The sequence below is a fragment of the Gavialis gangeticus genome, unplaced genomic scaffold, assembly GCF_001723915.1.
Source record: "Gavialis gangeticus isolate Ggan-Ray unplaced genomic scaffold, GavGan_comp1, whole genome shotgun sequence".
NCBI classification, from domain to species: Eukaryota; Metazoa; Chordata; order Crocodylia; family Gavialidae; genus Gavialis; species Gavialis gangeticus.
The window spans coordinates 161,289,816-161,301,215 of record NW_017729022.1 but is presented as its reverse complement, the minus strand read 5'-3'; positions in this window follow the sequence as shown (position 1 = coordinate 161,301,215).

Below are 11,400 nucleotides of genomic sequence, written 5' to 3'. Positions count from 1 at the left end.
TATGTGCAAAGGCAATCATCCTATCTGATACAAATACATTGGATGGCACAGCTATGGTATGTGTGGTTAAATAAGAGGTCAAAAGCGATAGTGTGGTATGTGAGGCCATAACGATGAATCACCTCTTTAAATGAAGAAATATTCTCCATAGTAGGTAGCCATTACATCATACAACAGCAGTGCAGGACTAAGTCCTGACTCACTCCTAGGTACAGATGGGTTCATTCAGCTGCATTAAGTTGAGCGAGCAGCAGTTATTCCATCTGTAGGGTAGAGAGTTTTTTTGTTTGTGGAAGACATGGCCATTATTTTCACAAACATTGACATTAGAGAATCTATACCAATAATGTGCTGGTCTAAAAATGATTCTTTTGGGAGATATTTTGGAGCTGAAGTAAATATGTTGCGTAAAGAACCAACTTCAGAAATCTTTCTTGGGAGCACATATGTCTCTCTAGGAGCCACATTTCCACATTGCAGTGCAAGTATACAGATTTATCTGCTCCTAATCTCAGATCCACCAGGCAAATTTCATGAATATACAATCAGTACTTAACCTGCATAAATATGAGGTAGGGAAATATCAGTTGTGGCCTCAGATGAATGCCATACAAATCATAATTTTGCTATACGATATTTAGCATGAAAAGGATAGAAAAGGATGAAATTAGATGAAAAGGACAGAATAATAGTGTGAGAAGCTTAGATCAAGATTTTTTGCATGGTGAGCCTAAAGTTGGACTCCTAAATCCTTATTTATGTACCTAAATCAGTGGCTGTCAACTAGCATGCCACGGCACCTTGGGGTGCCATGAGAACTTTTCAGGTGAAAGGAAGGGAGTACAGGGCTGAACTGGGAAATGGCTGTGGCAGGAGAGAGTGTTTCTGTACCCTCTCCTTCTGCAGCCATTTTCCAGTCCAGTCTTGCATGCACTTTCTGGAAACAGGCATGCAGGGCAATTTTACCTAGCTGCAGAGCCAACACTAGTGCCACAGCACCCTTGAAAGGAGGAGGTGCTTCTGTCTGCATTAGGTTTATCAGGTAAACCCCCTCCTGCACCTGCTTTGGGATCCAGCCACACGTGCACCTTCTGAAAAACAGTGAACAACTGAATTCAGTAAAGTTATAGAGAGGTGCCATAAGCCTAAGAAGGTTGAGAGCCTGCGGCCTAAATAAATGGCCCAGTTTTCAAGAGGGCAGTGAGCAGCAATCTTTCACTTCTTTAGGAACTGCTGGTTGTAGTAGCACAAGTAGAGTGGGGCGAGGGGTACACCTGCTCCAGGCACCAACCAGGAGGGGGCCAAGATCCCGTCTGCCTGGAGTCTTTGCAGTGGCAGGGGAAGATCTGTGCTGTCCCTGCCTGGCCATAGGAGCTGGGCAGGGCAGTGCCAGTGTACCTGTGGCAGGGCATAGGATGAGTAGAGTGAGTGGAATGGTGCTCCCTACCTGTCTCCACCCCCCACAGGAGCTGGGCAGGGCAATGCTGCACCACACAGTGTATCTGAGTGGCAGGGAACAAGTGGGGCAAGCAGAATAGTGCTCCCTGCCCTGAGTCCTCAATGAGCCATGGGCTGGATGATCCATACATTAAACTAAACCACCGAATCTGGGCTTAAGAGCTTCATTTAGGGCCTGAGTTTTGAAAATCCTGATTCTGGCATAGTAGTTTAGACATGGTAGTGGGAGAAAGAACCACTGCAAACTACTCCTAGCTCTGACACAGCTTTTGTCTACCTTAGGGGAATGCACCTAAGCCCTTTCCTTCCATTAAGCTCTTTGAAAATTGGTGATAACAACATGTATTTGTTTAATTCAAAAGGCTGTTGTGAGGATTCCTCAATCATTTAGTTAAAAGATTAAAATGAGAGATGCAGAGCCCCTCTTTGAAAGCAGCAGGAGTTGAAGGTACACAGTACTTAACAAGATTAGTCTGAGAAAGCATCAAAACCTGTTGGTTCCTTCCTGAAGAAAAGAGGTGATCATGTTTAACATACACACTGGCTGATCATTTGTTTGAATCCCTGTCCTGATTTAGAGGGCGTATTCATCCTACAAGGAAAGGAATAGAACATTTGAGGGCCCAGCTTCAAGAAAATAGGATACACCTAATAATAGAAGCCCAGTCAAATCTTGGTATTAGATGACTTAGAATGAGAAGTTTTAGATATTTGTAGAATATGCTAATTATAACAGGAGATGCAATATTAACATCTTAAAAAACAGCACAGATCATAATAGATACTATTTTCTGAAATGACTTTTTCCTAAGTACCTGCCACTTAAAAAGAAAAATCCAGTTGGAAAGGATGGCCACTGTCACCCAATGAATAGTTTCTGAAGAGAATAGACTAAAAGCTCTTGCAGTTTTAAACCACATAATATAGTTATTTATCATTAAAATGTTTGAAAAAATAGGATAAAATAATATTTTTCTTTCCTTGTATTCACCTACTTATCTGACAAAGGGAATTTCATCCAGCTCAAGATAATATGATTAGTATTTAGAAGTGTGTGTATCCCTTTTTCACACTGTGTCTCCCTATACATATATATGTGCGTGTGTGCGTGTGCGTGTGTATGTATATACTATATATGTGTGTATGTGCATATATATATTATATATATATTGTATATACATACACACACGCGCGTGCGCGCACACACACACACATACATATAATATATATAGCGTGGAAAATGATACAAGTAAAATGCCTGGCTTTGTATGCGATAGCAAAGAAGTCAATGGTGGAGAGTTTAAAGCCATCACAAGTCTTTGTTGTGCAAGATAGTTTGTAAATGTTTCTTGATCATTGTTTATACCAGTGAGAATATTGGTACTGAATTCATAATAGATAGGTTAGAAACATCGTGGCAGGGCTTATTGTAAATTTTCTTGCTTTTCTCCTCAGCATTGAGCCAGTAATATCATTTTGGTGAGATTTTATGTGGGCTGGGAACATTGCCTTGATCCATACAATTAGATCCATTCATACAGATCCCTGTGTCTGCATAGTCCCATTCAAGTCAATGGAACACCAATTAGGCATAAAGGTTCACAAATGTGACCAGGAACAAATATTTTAGGCCACAGTAAGACATATCCTGTTTGGCAGCCATTACTTATTTAGTCATGTTGCATAGTGTCTGTTTCCACACTGCACTAGCTACAAATTACATGCTTGTGCAGGCCTGTTATTTCCCTACTACATTTATTGTCCTAATAGTATCTTACATTTATATCATGCATCTTCCCTCCTGAAGGATGCAATCACAGACTCTATAGCATATATCAATACTGAAAAGTATCTCCCTTAGGGAGATTCAATGGGCTAAAAACTGAACTGACTACCTTAGACTCCCTAAGGTACAAGTTTCCATCATGGAAGCTTCTGCTCCAAGGACAGAGGGAGACAAGTGTCAGAGGCTCATGGTTTCCCTGTCCTTCCCCTATTCCTAGCTGCAAGGGAGAAAGAATCCTAGTATGGCAAAGCTCGAGAATGACTGCACTGAACCATGGGCTGGAAGCAGGCACCCCTGCTCTGTACATGGAGCAAAACAGGCAGATAGAGGAGGTTCTCTTACTAAGTCCTTGCCAATACTTACACCCTCTGCTCCCAGCAAACAGGAGCAGCTACCACCACCAAGCTGCCAGAGTGCATGTACATCGAGGTGTTTCTGCTGGTGTTTCTTCTGCAGCTGTGCTAACCCAATGTGAAGTACAGCCAAGGCAGGAACTAGCTGCTGAGCCAATGTGAAGTACAGCATGACAGTACTGCAGTAGGCAAAGGATACTGAGTGTGCTGAGGCATGAGGGTACTGCAGTAGGCAATGTAAAGTACTGCATGAGGGTACTGCAGTGGGCAAAGGAATCTACATATACTTTCTTTTGGCTGCTGGACAGCAGCAGACACCTTGTTCTAGCTGCAGGGCTGGAATAACTGTGGGGAGCAAGAAGGGTCCTGGGTATGAGTATGCCCAAAGTTGTCTGGCAGACATAAGAGTTCTGCGAGCAAAACTTTGTAATGTTGACTTGCCATATCCTTTCTGGAACCAAAGGCTCCAGCAAGCTCAGTTCAGTTCTTTAGGCTCTTTCCAAAGGTAGTAAAATATGAATTCTATGCAAGGAGTGGTTTGACAATATGATATATTAACAATGTCATGTAAAGGACAATTCACTTCAGTAAAAAGCCACATGTTACCCACTAGTCATCTGAAAAGATATTTTTTTCATTTCATGTATTCAATATTAATAGAATTTTCCCCTCCCTGTTGAATCATTATTACTTGTCTTTCCAGCAGATAACAGATGATTGTGTGGAAAGGTGGATAATAATAATTTTTTCTGTGACAGTTAAAGGGTTTTGTTCTATAGTGATTAATACAGTGCTGGATTTTTCAAATTAGAATCCAGTTCAGTCTGAAAGATACATAACTATAAATGGCTAGAGAACAGCTTGATAGCTCTAATATTGTCTGAGTGTTTCTGACCTTCATAGGTGACCAGAGCAACAGGCTTGCCTGGCTACATGTGAATTCTAAGAAAATGTCTGTTTGCAGTATAAATTAATACAATAATAATGCACTGGACATCCAGAGAAAAATAGTTACTCCATATAAATGGTAATAAATTGGTTTTAATTATGGCAGATGGTCTGGAGGTGTTGCAGATTATCACTTGCAGCTTGATCAGATGAATAAGTCAGAGACAAGAACACAAACTAGTTACATCTTAATCAAGAAAGGAGCAATCAGAATTTAGGAATGGGGAAAAAGGGACTTAAAAACTGGAGTTTCTAGCAGTAACAAGGAAGAATCTTGAAAGTGACATCAAAGTGTATCATTTTTCACTTGCTTTCAAAGCTCCAGATAAAAAATAATGCGTGAAATCCTGGCCCATTTGAGTCACCAGAGGGATTTGGCACTGCGTTCAATGGGGCAAGGATTTTACTCAGTATCTACTTGTAAGGAGAAATATCTTTGGTTTTCAGAGTGATAAGGTGCTCTTCATCTCTTATCTTCATGCTGATAGTATACAACAATTTTCTTTCTTCTTAGGGTCGGAATTCAAGAAAGCACTTAGGAACAGGCTTAACTTTAAGCACATACTTCCATACTTTCCTGAATAGGGATGTTTTCCTGAATGAGGGCATAGGAACTGATTTTAAATAGACCTATATGGACAGTTATATTTATTTTTCATGTGTATTGTTTTGTATCCCCAGGAATAAACTTGTTTGTGTAGATTGCTACAGAGTAAATGCTGTTACCTTTGCTATGGTTGACTGGGTGTAATTTGAAGGAACATTGTAAGAACATCTAACAGAGACACTGCCTGCAAGCATCACAGTTTTAAATGAATGCTGTCAGCTTCTGAAGAGGAACAGACAGATGGAGTCATGTTCACCACACCGAGTTCCAGAAACTTAAGTAAAAGCAAAGACAAGTCTGATGTCTGGGAAACAAGTTGTTGAAAGAAGTCAGAGTGCATTTTGATATGTGACTGGTGTAGAAGTTTATAGATAAAGTTTCACCTTTTCCTACTGGAAGGGCACGGACTGATGCAATGCCCCATGTGGCTGGATTCTCCACTTACGACTTGGCACAAAAATTCAGAGAAAAATGACTATTTGCTCAGCAAACGTGCAATAGTAAATCTGATAACCAAAGTCCTTTTTTAGCTCTTAGCTGTTTTGAAAGATCAAGTCTTTTAAAAAAGACATCTTGGTTGCTTTAGATGTATGGTACTCAGTTAATTCAAGCAGCAAAATGATGAGAATGAGTAAATAAGCACCTCTGTGTGTAGCTTAATCTGTACCTTTAGAGATTAGCAATCTTGCATTTTATAAACCCATCCAACAGAGTTATTCATTCTTCTGCAAATCTTGAAATTAAGGCCTTTTCCTGTTCCTACTGAAATTTAACTTCTTCAGTACAAGATGCGTATGGAGGGAGAGCATTCTATGACAACGACAATGGTGTGTAGTCAGTGAGGTTGTGGTAGGCAGAGGAAATGGAATCATGCTGACCACAGTAAGTAAATAGCTGGGCAGCTCTGAGTAGGGTAGAGTCCTCCCCTTAGTTAGAAAATTTTAAAAGGAATACATAGCTTGGGGAAAACAATAACCAAGCTAATTCAGGTGTTCTTGACTCATCAAAAAGAAGAAAGAAAAAGGCACAAACTCACGTGGTTCCTGTTAGCTAATCACCTTTACAGATTTGGAAAGCAAGAGCCCTGGATCTTTTATTTACTTTGATTGGTGCTTCTTGGGAGGTCCTTGTCTTAACAGCAAATGAAACATAAAAGGGCTGAGAGATTCTGCACAACTCTTTCTTGTGGTTTGTTTAATGCCTATTAGTTTTACCAGCAAAGTTCATACTACCAAATTGCCATGCTTCCTACATGATGAGGAGCAAACCCAGTTTTTGCAGTCATCAAGGAAATTCTATAGTGGCATACAAAGTGGAAATCAACTAATAGACATGAATGATAACACCTATAGTAATACAGTAAGTAACAGAGTTTCTAAACTTTAAAAGTCTTCCCATACTTCCTGGCCTACTCTCTGAATGCCATTGGATCACACTGAGTTCCTGTAAAATGATGACCTTCCCTATATGCTAAACTGAAAGAATATTAAAGAGTCAGGGCTGTACTGACCACTTTGTCCCCAGCGTCCTAATTACACATAATACTTGCTTATTAACATGCTTTATTGTGGAGGGTGGGGAAAAGTGAAGGGCCATAGACACGTTCCATGTCAGTATAATTGGTTTCTAGTTTCCTGATTGTGCAGAATGTATTATTAAATCATATTCTGGTGTAAAGGAAGTGGGGTGGTTGGAAGAGCTTTACAGTAGTCTAATTACTGACTCTATTACATTGTCTGTCTATATTGTTACAAAGTCTCTTTAGATGCTCATTAAAGCATTCCATGCAGTTTCCTGCAGGTGAACAATTAACAAAATAGCAGACCTAGATTTTTTTAAACAGTCATATGGAATGTGGGGTCCAGAAAAATGAATCTAGGTTAGTGTAATGGAATCCATATTGCCTGAACAGTCTGGGTTACAAGGAAGATGATGATCCAGTGGGAGGGAGTGTGAGAACATATTGGATGGATGTGTTGATCAGAGAAATCTGGCAGACATAGATGATAAATCACTAGATTATGAAGAGCTTGTCTAGAGCTGTTTGAAACTAGTGCTAACTCCAAGGCTTGATTATGCTGCTTGATAATCCTTTTTCATGAAAGCACAACTATCTTACTAATGAAATGGGCCTGGCTTGCCACTATCTATCTGCGAGATCCTTTGTGTCAGGAGTGGCCAACCAGTGGCACAAGTGCCACAAGAGGCCAGGGCAGCTCATTTGTGTGGCATGCAGCAGATTAGGGAGTGGACAGGCAGCACAGTGACACATAGAGGTAGGAAGCAGAAAGCAGAGCAGAAGGTCATGCAGGGAGCATGGGGAAGAAGGCAGACAGCAGAATAGCAGAGCAGGCATGGGAAGGGGATTGGAGTGGCACTTGGAGGGCAGAGGGCTGACTTGTGATGCACCTGTCAAAAAGGTTGGGCCCACTTCTTTACATAATGATGCCTTTGGTATCTCCCATATTCCTCTTGCTTTTTCTTTCCAGGTTATGCCTGTATTTTCTTTTCTAGATGTTTCTACTACCTCTGTGTACATCCTTCTTGAGTCAGCTGCAGTTTCAATTCCCTCCTTCATCTTGCACTATAACTCAAGGAATATTTTATTCCTTGACATGTTCTTCCTTACACTGCACTGCTATGTTTGTTTTCTTCTGGATTCTGAAAATTTGCCAGGTGAGACAGGAAGTCATCTCTGGAGCTCATCTATAACTTTCTCCTTCAATGATAAATTCATCTCAAGACACAGGGCCCACACAAAAACCCATGCACCACAAAAATACAATCTAGAATGGGTCAACAAATGAAAAAAGAATTTGATTACAGAATTTGAAGTTCATGGTTGGCTGGTTGATTCACTATCACAGTAACAATCACAGTAATGATGTTGTAGGGTCTAGAAAAATGAATATAGGTTAGTGTAATGGAATCCATATTGCCTGAACAGTCTGGGTAAAGGTACAATAACACTGATAATGTTGCCTGAATTGGGGGTGGATAACTGGACTGGTGTTGAGGGAGGATCTCAGATGCATAAGGTTAATGTGATTTTATTTGGAAATGCTTGTTCATTCCTAGTCCTTCCAAGCAAAAGAGAATTCGGGATGGTTATATTCATCCATCTAAGCATAATACTCATAGTTAGGTTGTTGGCACACACAGAGTCAAATAAAAACAATAGCAAGAAGTTCGTCTTTCCACCTCCAGCTTTCCAGGAAACCACCCCTCTGAGCGTAGAACTAAATGCAGATGGAACACTGACATTCCAGATGATTCATAATGCAGCTTGAAAAGGTTAAAGATTCTCTCGATTCCTTCTCTGAATTGGCTCCTATTTTACTTCCAATGTCAATTCAAAGCATTAGTCCTAACTGTTGAGAGTGTTCTGGGACAAATCACCTCTTCATTTATGAACTACCCAAAAACCTATAGTCCTTGGGGCAGTGGAACAGAGTGAAATTTTAAAGGGACAGAAACAAGATCTGTGGAGGACTGCTGTCTGTGGACTGAATTATCAGAAGAAGTTGGATTTAAGTATCAGTCTATTTCTTAAATTTTGGAGACCGTGTAACCATCACTATAACATGCACACTTGTGAAGTCCCAATAAAAAGGCCAACACTGAATGGCCATGGAAACTGAATTTTGCTTCCTTCCAAGACTGTCCCTTCTACACATTTGTCCTCCCAATTTTTTCAGGATAGTTTGGATAGTGATTCAACATATGATTTTCCTAAATAGTGCAATCTGTTTCCACTAACCATGATGCTAGGATGTTTGCAACAAGGGGTAGCAGGTATGTAAGATTATGATAGGATAAGGATAGAACAGCTTCTTCAGCCTGTGTAGGATTTGGTTTTTGGATCTGGCAGGTGGAGGACTAGTAAATGTATTTGGTACCTGATGGTATGACCACAGCAGGCAACAGTTTGGGGCTTGGTGGTTTGCTCCTTCTGGCTGAGGATCTCAAACAGTCTTCTGTTAGAAGAGCTGCTGATGGGTGAAATAATGAAAAGCATGTCTCAGGCGATTATTACCAGTAATGTATTTTTCCTTTTCAATCCCTTGATTCAGGAGAAACAGGAAAATATTACAAAATAGTTAAGGCATGAAAGAGAAAGCTAGAATGAGTAAAGTAGGGACAGCATTTTAGGAATGATTTATGGTGACCAGGGACCAACAGACAGATCCCCATAGCAACCAAGTCTTCAGCCTGTTTCATGGAGTCCAAGCCTCCAGTCTGCCTCTGGTTAAGTCTTCAAACATCTGCAGTAGCTTCTGTTTCAAGACATCCAGATATATCTACACCGCACGATGCAATGCTATTCAGAGGTAGCCAAGTGAGCCCTGGTAAACGTAGTACTCTGGGTAATTTAATTTGATCTCTCAGCAGAATTTGTTGAGAGATAGTTTGAGTGTCTCTGCAATCTCTACACACGGTACCATGCAGTGTACACATGTGGATCTCAGATTGGTCTCTTTAGCTGTCTTTTGACTCACCAGTGACTTCCTTCTGTACTGGATGAGCATTGAGGGACTGGTGCTGTTGCCACCTATACAAGGTAGATATACCTGGATGTCTGGATGTGAAAGCAGGGTGAATTACTTTGAGTGGGCTGTTCTGCTGCATTGCTTGTGGTATACAAGCTTAGATACACCTGCAGTCACAGTGGGTGCATCTACACAAGAAACTGACTGTGCAGTAACCGGAACTACTGCACAGTAGCGTCAGGGTTTGAATTATGGGGGAGTTGGGGGGCCCCCTATAAGAGACGAGAGCCCCCCCTGTAAGACTTGAAAATCATGACCTGGGGGGGTCTTCAATTTTATTAGGGCATCTGATGGGCAGCCCAATTTTTTTTCCAGACCCCACACAAGAGTCAAAGTGTAATTCGAACCCTGAGTAGCACCCCCGCTTGGCTTTGTGGTGACGTTGACTGCCCTGTGACACTACTGCTTGGCAGTAATGAGCTACTGTGCAATAAGCGCCTTATGTAGATGTGACCAGTGGGTGTGTCTTCATATGCACAGTAATTTTGATTACTGCGCAGTACGGTCACGCGTCTACATGTGCATGCCCATACTGCGCAGTAAATCTGGGGACTTATGCTGACTTGGGCATAAATTTGATGACTGCGTGATGCGGGTATCAAATTTACACCTGATTAGTTACTGTGCAGTAATGCATGTTTGGACACCTTACTGCACAGTAACACCGTGTGTGTGGACTGAGTTGGGACTAAACTTGGGCTTTAACACCTGCATGTCTAGATGCCAGCCTATTCCCGCTTACCGCACAGTAAATTTAAGTCAGTGTAAATGCGTGTGTAGGTATGCCCGCAGTAGTGCTGTGTCACAGTTTGTGCCCTATGACTACTACACAGTAGTAACAAGTTACTGCACTGTAAGCATCTCCTGTGGACGTGTAGTGTGTACAGGTTTCCCTCACTTTATGTGGGTTCTCTATGTGCGAATTCGCTCTTATGCGATGACCCTTTTTATACAAAAATTCATTATATGCAAGGTAAATTCACTCTTATCTGATCGGTGTGGTGGAAGCCTGCAGTCAGCTGCTATCAGGTGCATTGCGGGAGTGACACACACCAAAATATAGTCTCCTGTGTGGATCTGCGCTCCTCGCTTGTTGTCTGCGACGTGTTTCTGCAGTTGCCATCCCCATTATGATAGTGCTCTGTGGTTGTGTGTACTGTCTGCTGTTGGTGAGTACCAAAATTGTCCTGTAAAAGTGGTAGAAATGGGTCTGGGGGTCAGTACAGTTGGTCTTGGAACGTATCCCTATTTGTTACACTGTAAAGTAGGTTCCCTTTATGCAAATTTGAGTTATGCGCCGTTTTCCAGGAACGTATGTACAGCATAAAGCGAGGTATGCGCCTGGTCTGAAACCTTAACTAACACAAGGTTGCATCAGAGGGGCAAGACTTTGCAGCCTACACACTGGGTGAACAGGGAACGCTTTCTGCCAGTTCCTTCTTCCTCCCTGGGGAAGGGTTTAGGTTTCCCATAGCGATTTGCAGGCAGGAGGGCTGGCACCCCCAGGGTAGCAAACAGGCTCCACAGGGCAAACCTGGCCAGGGCCCCTAGGAACCCCACAGAGGGAAGCCTGTGCTGCTCTGCCTCACAGACACGGTGGGGGTGTCACCACAGAAGCCACCTGGGAGCAAGGGCTGCTGCCCCCAGTCCCCCAGGGAGGAGGCAGGACGGTGCCCCCTCCCCCAAGCCATGCCCCTC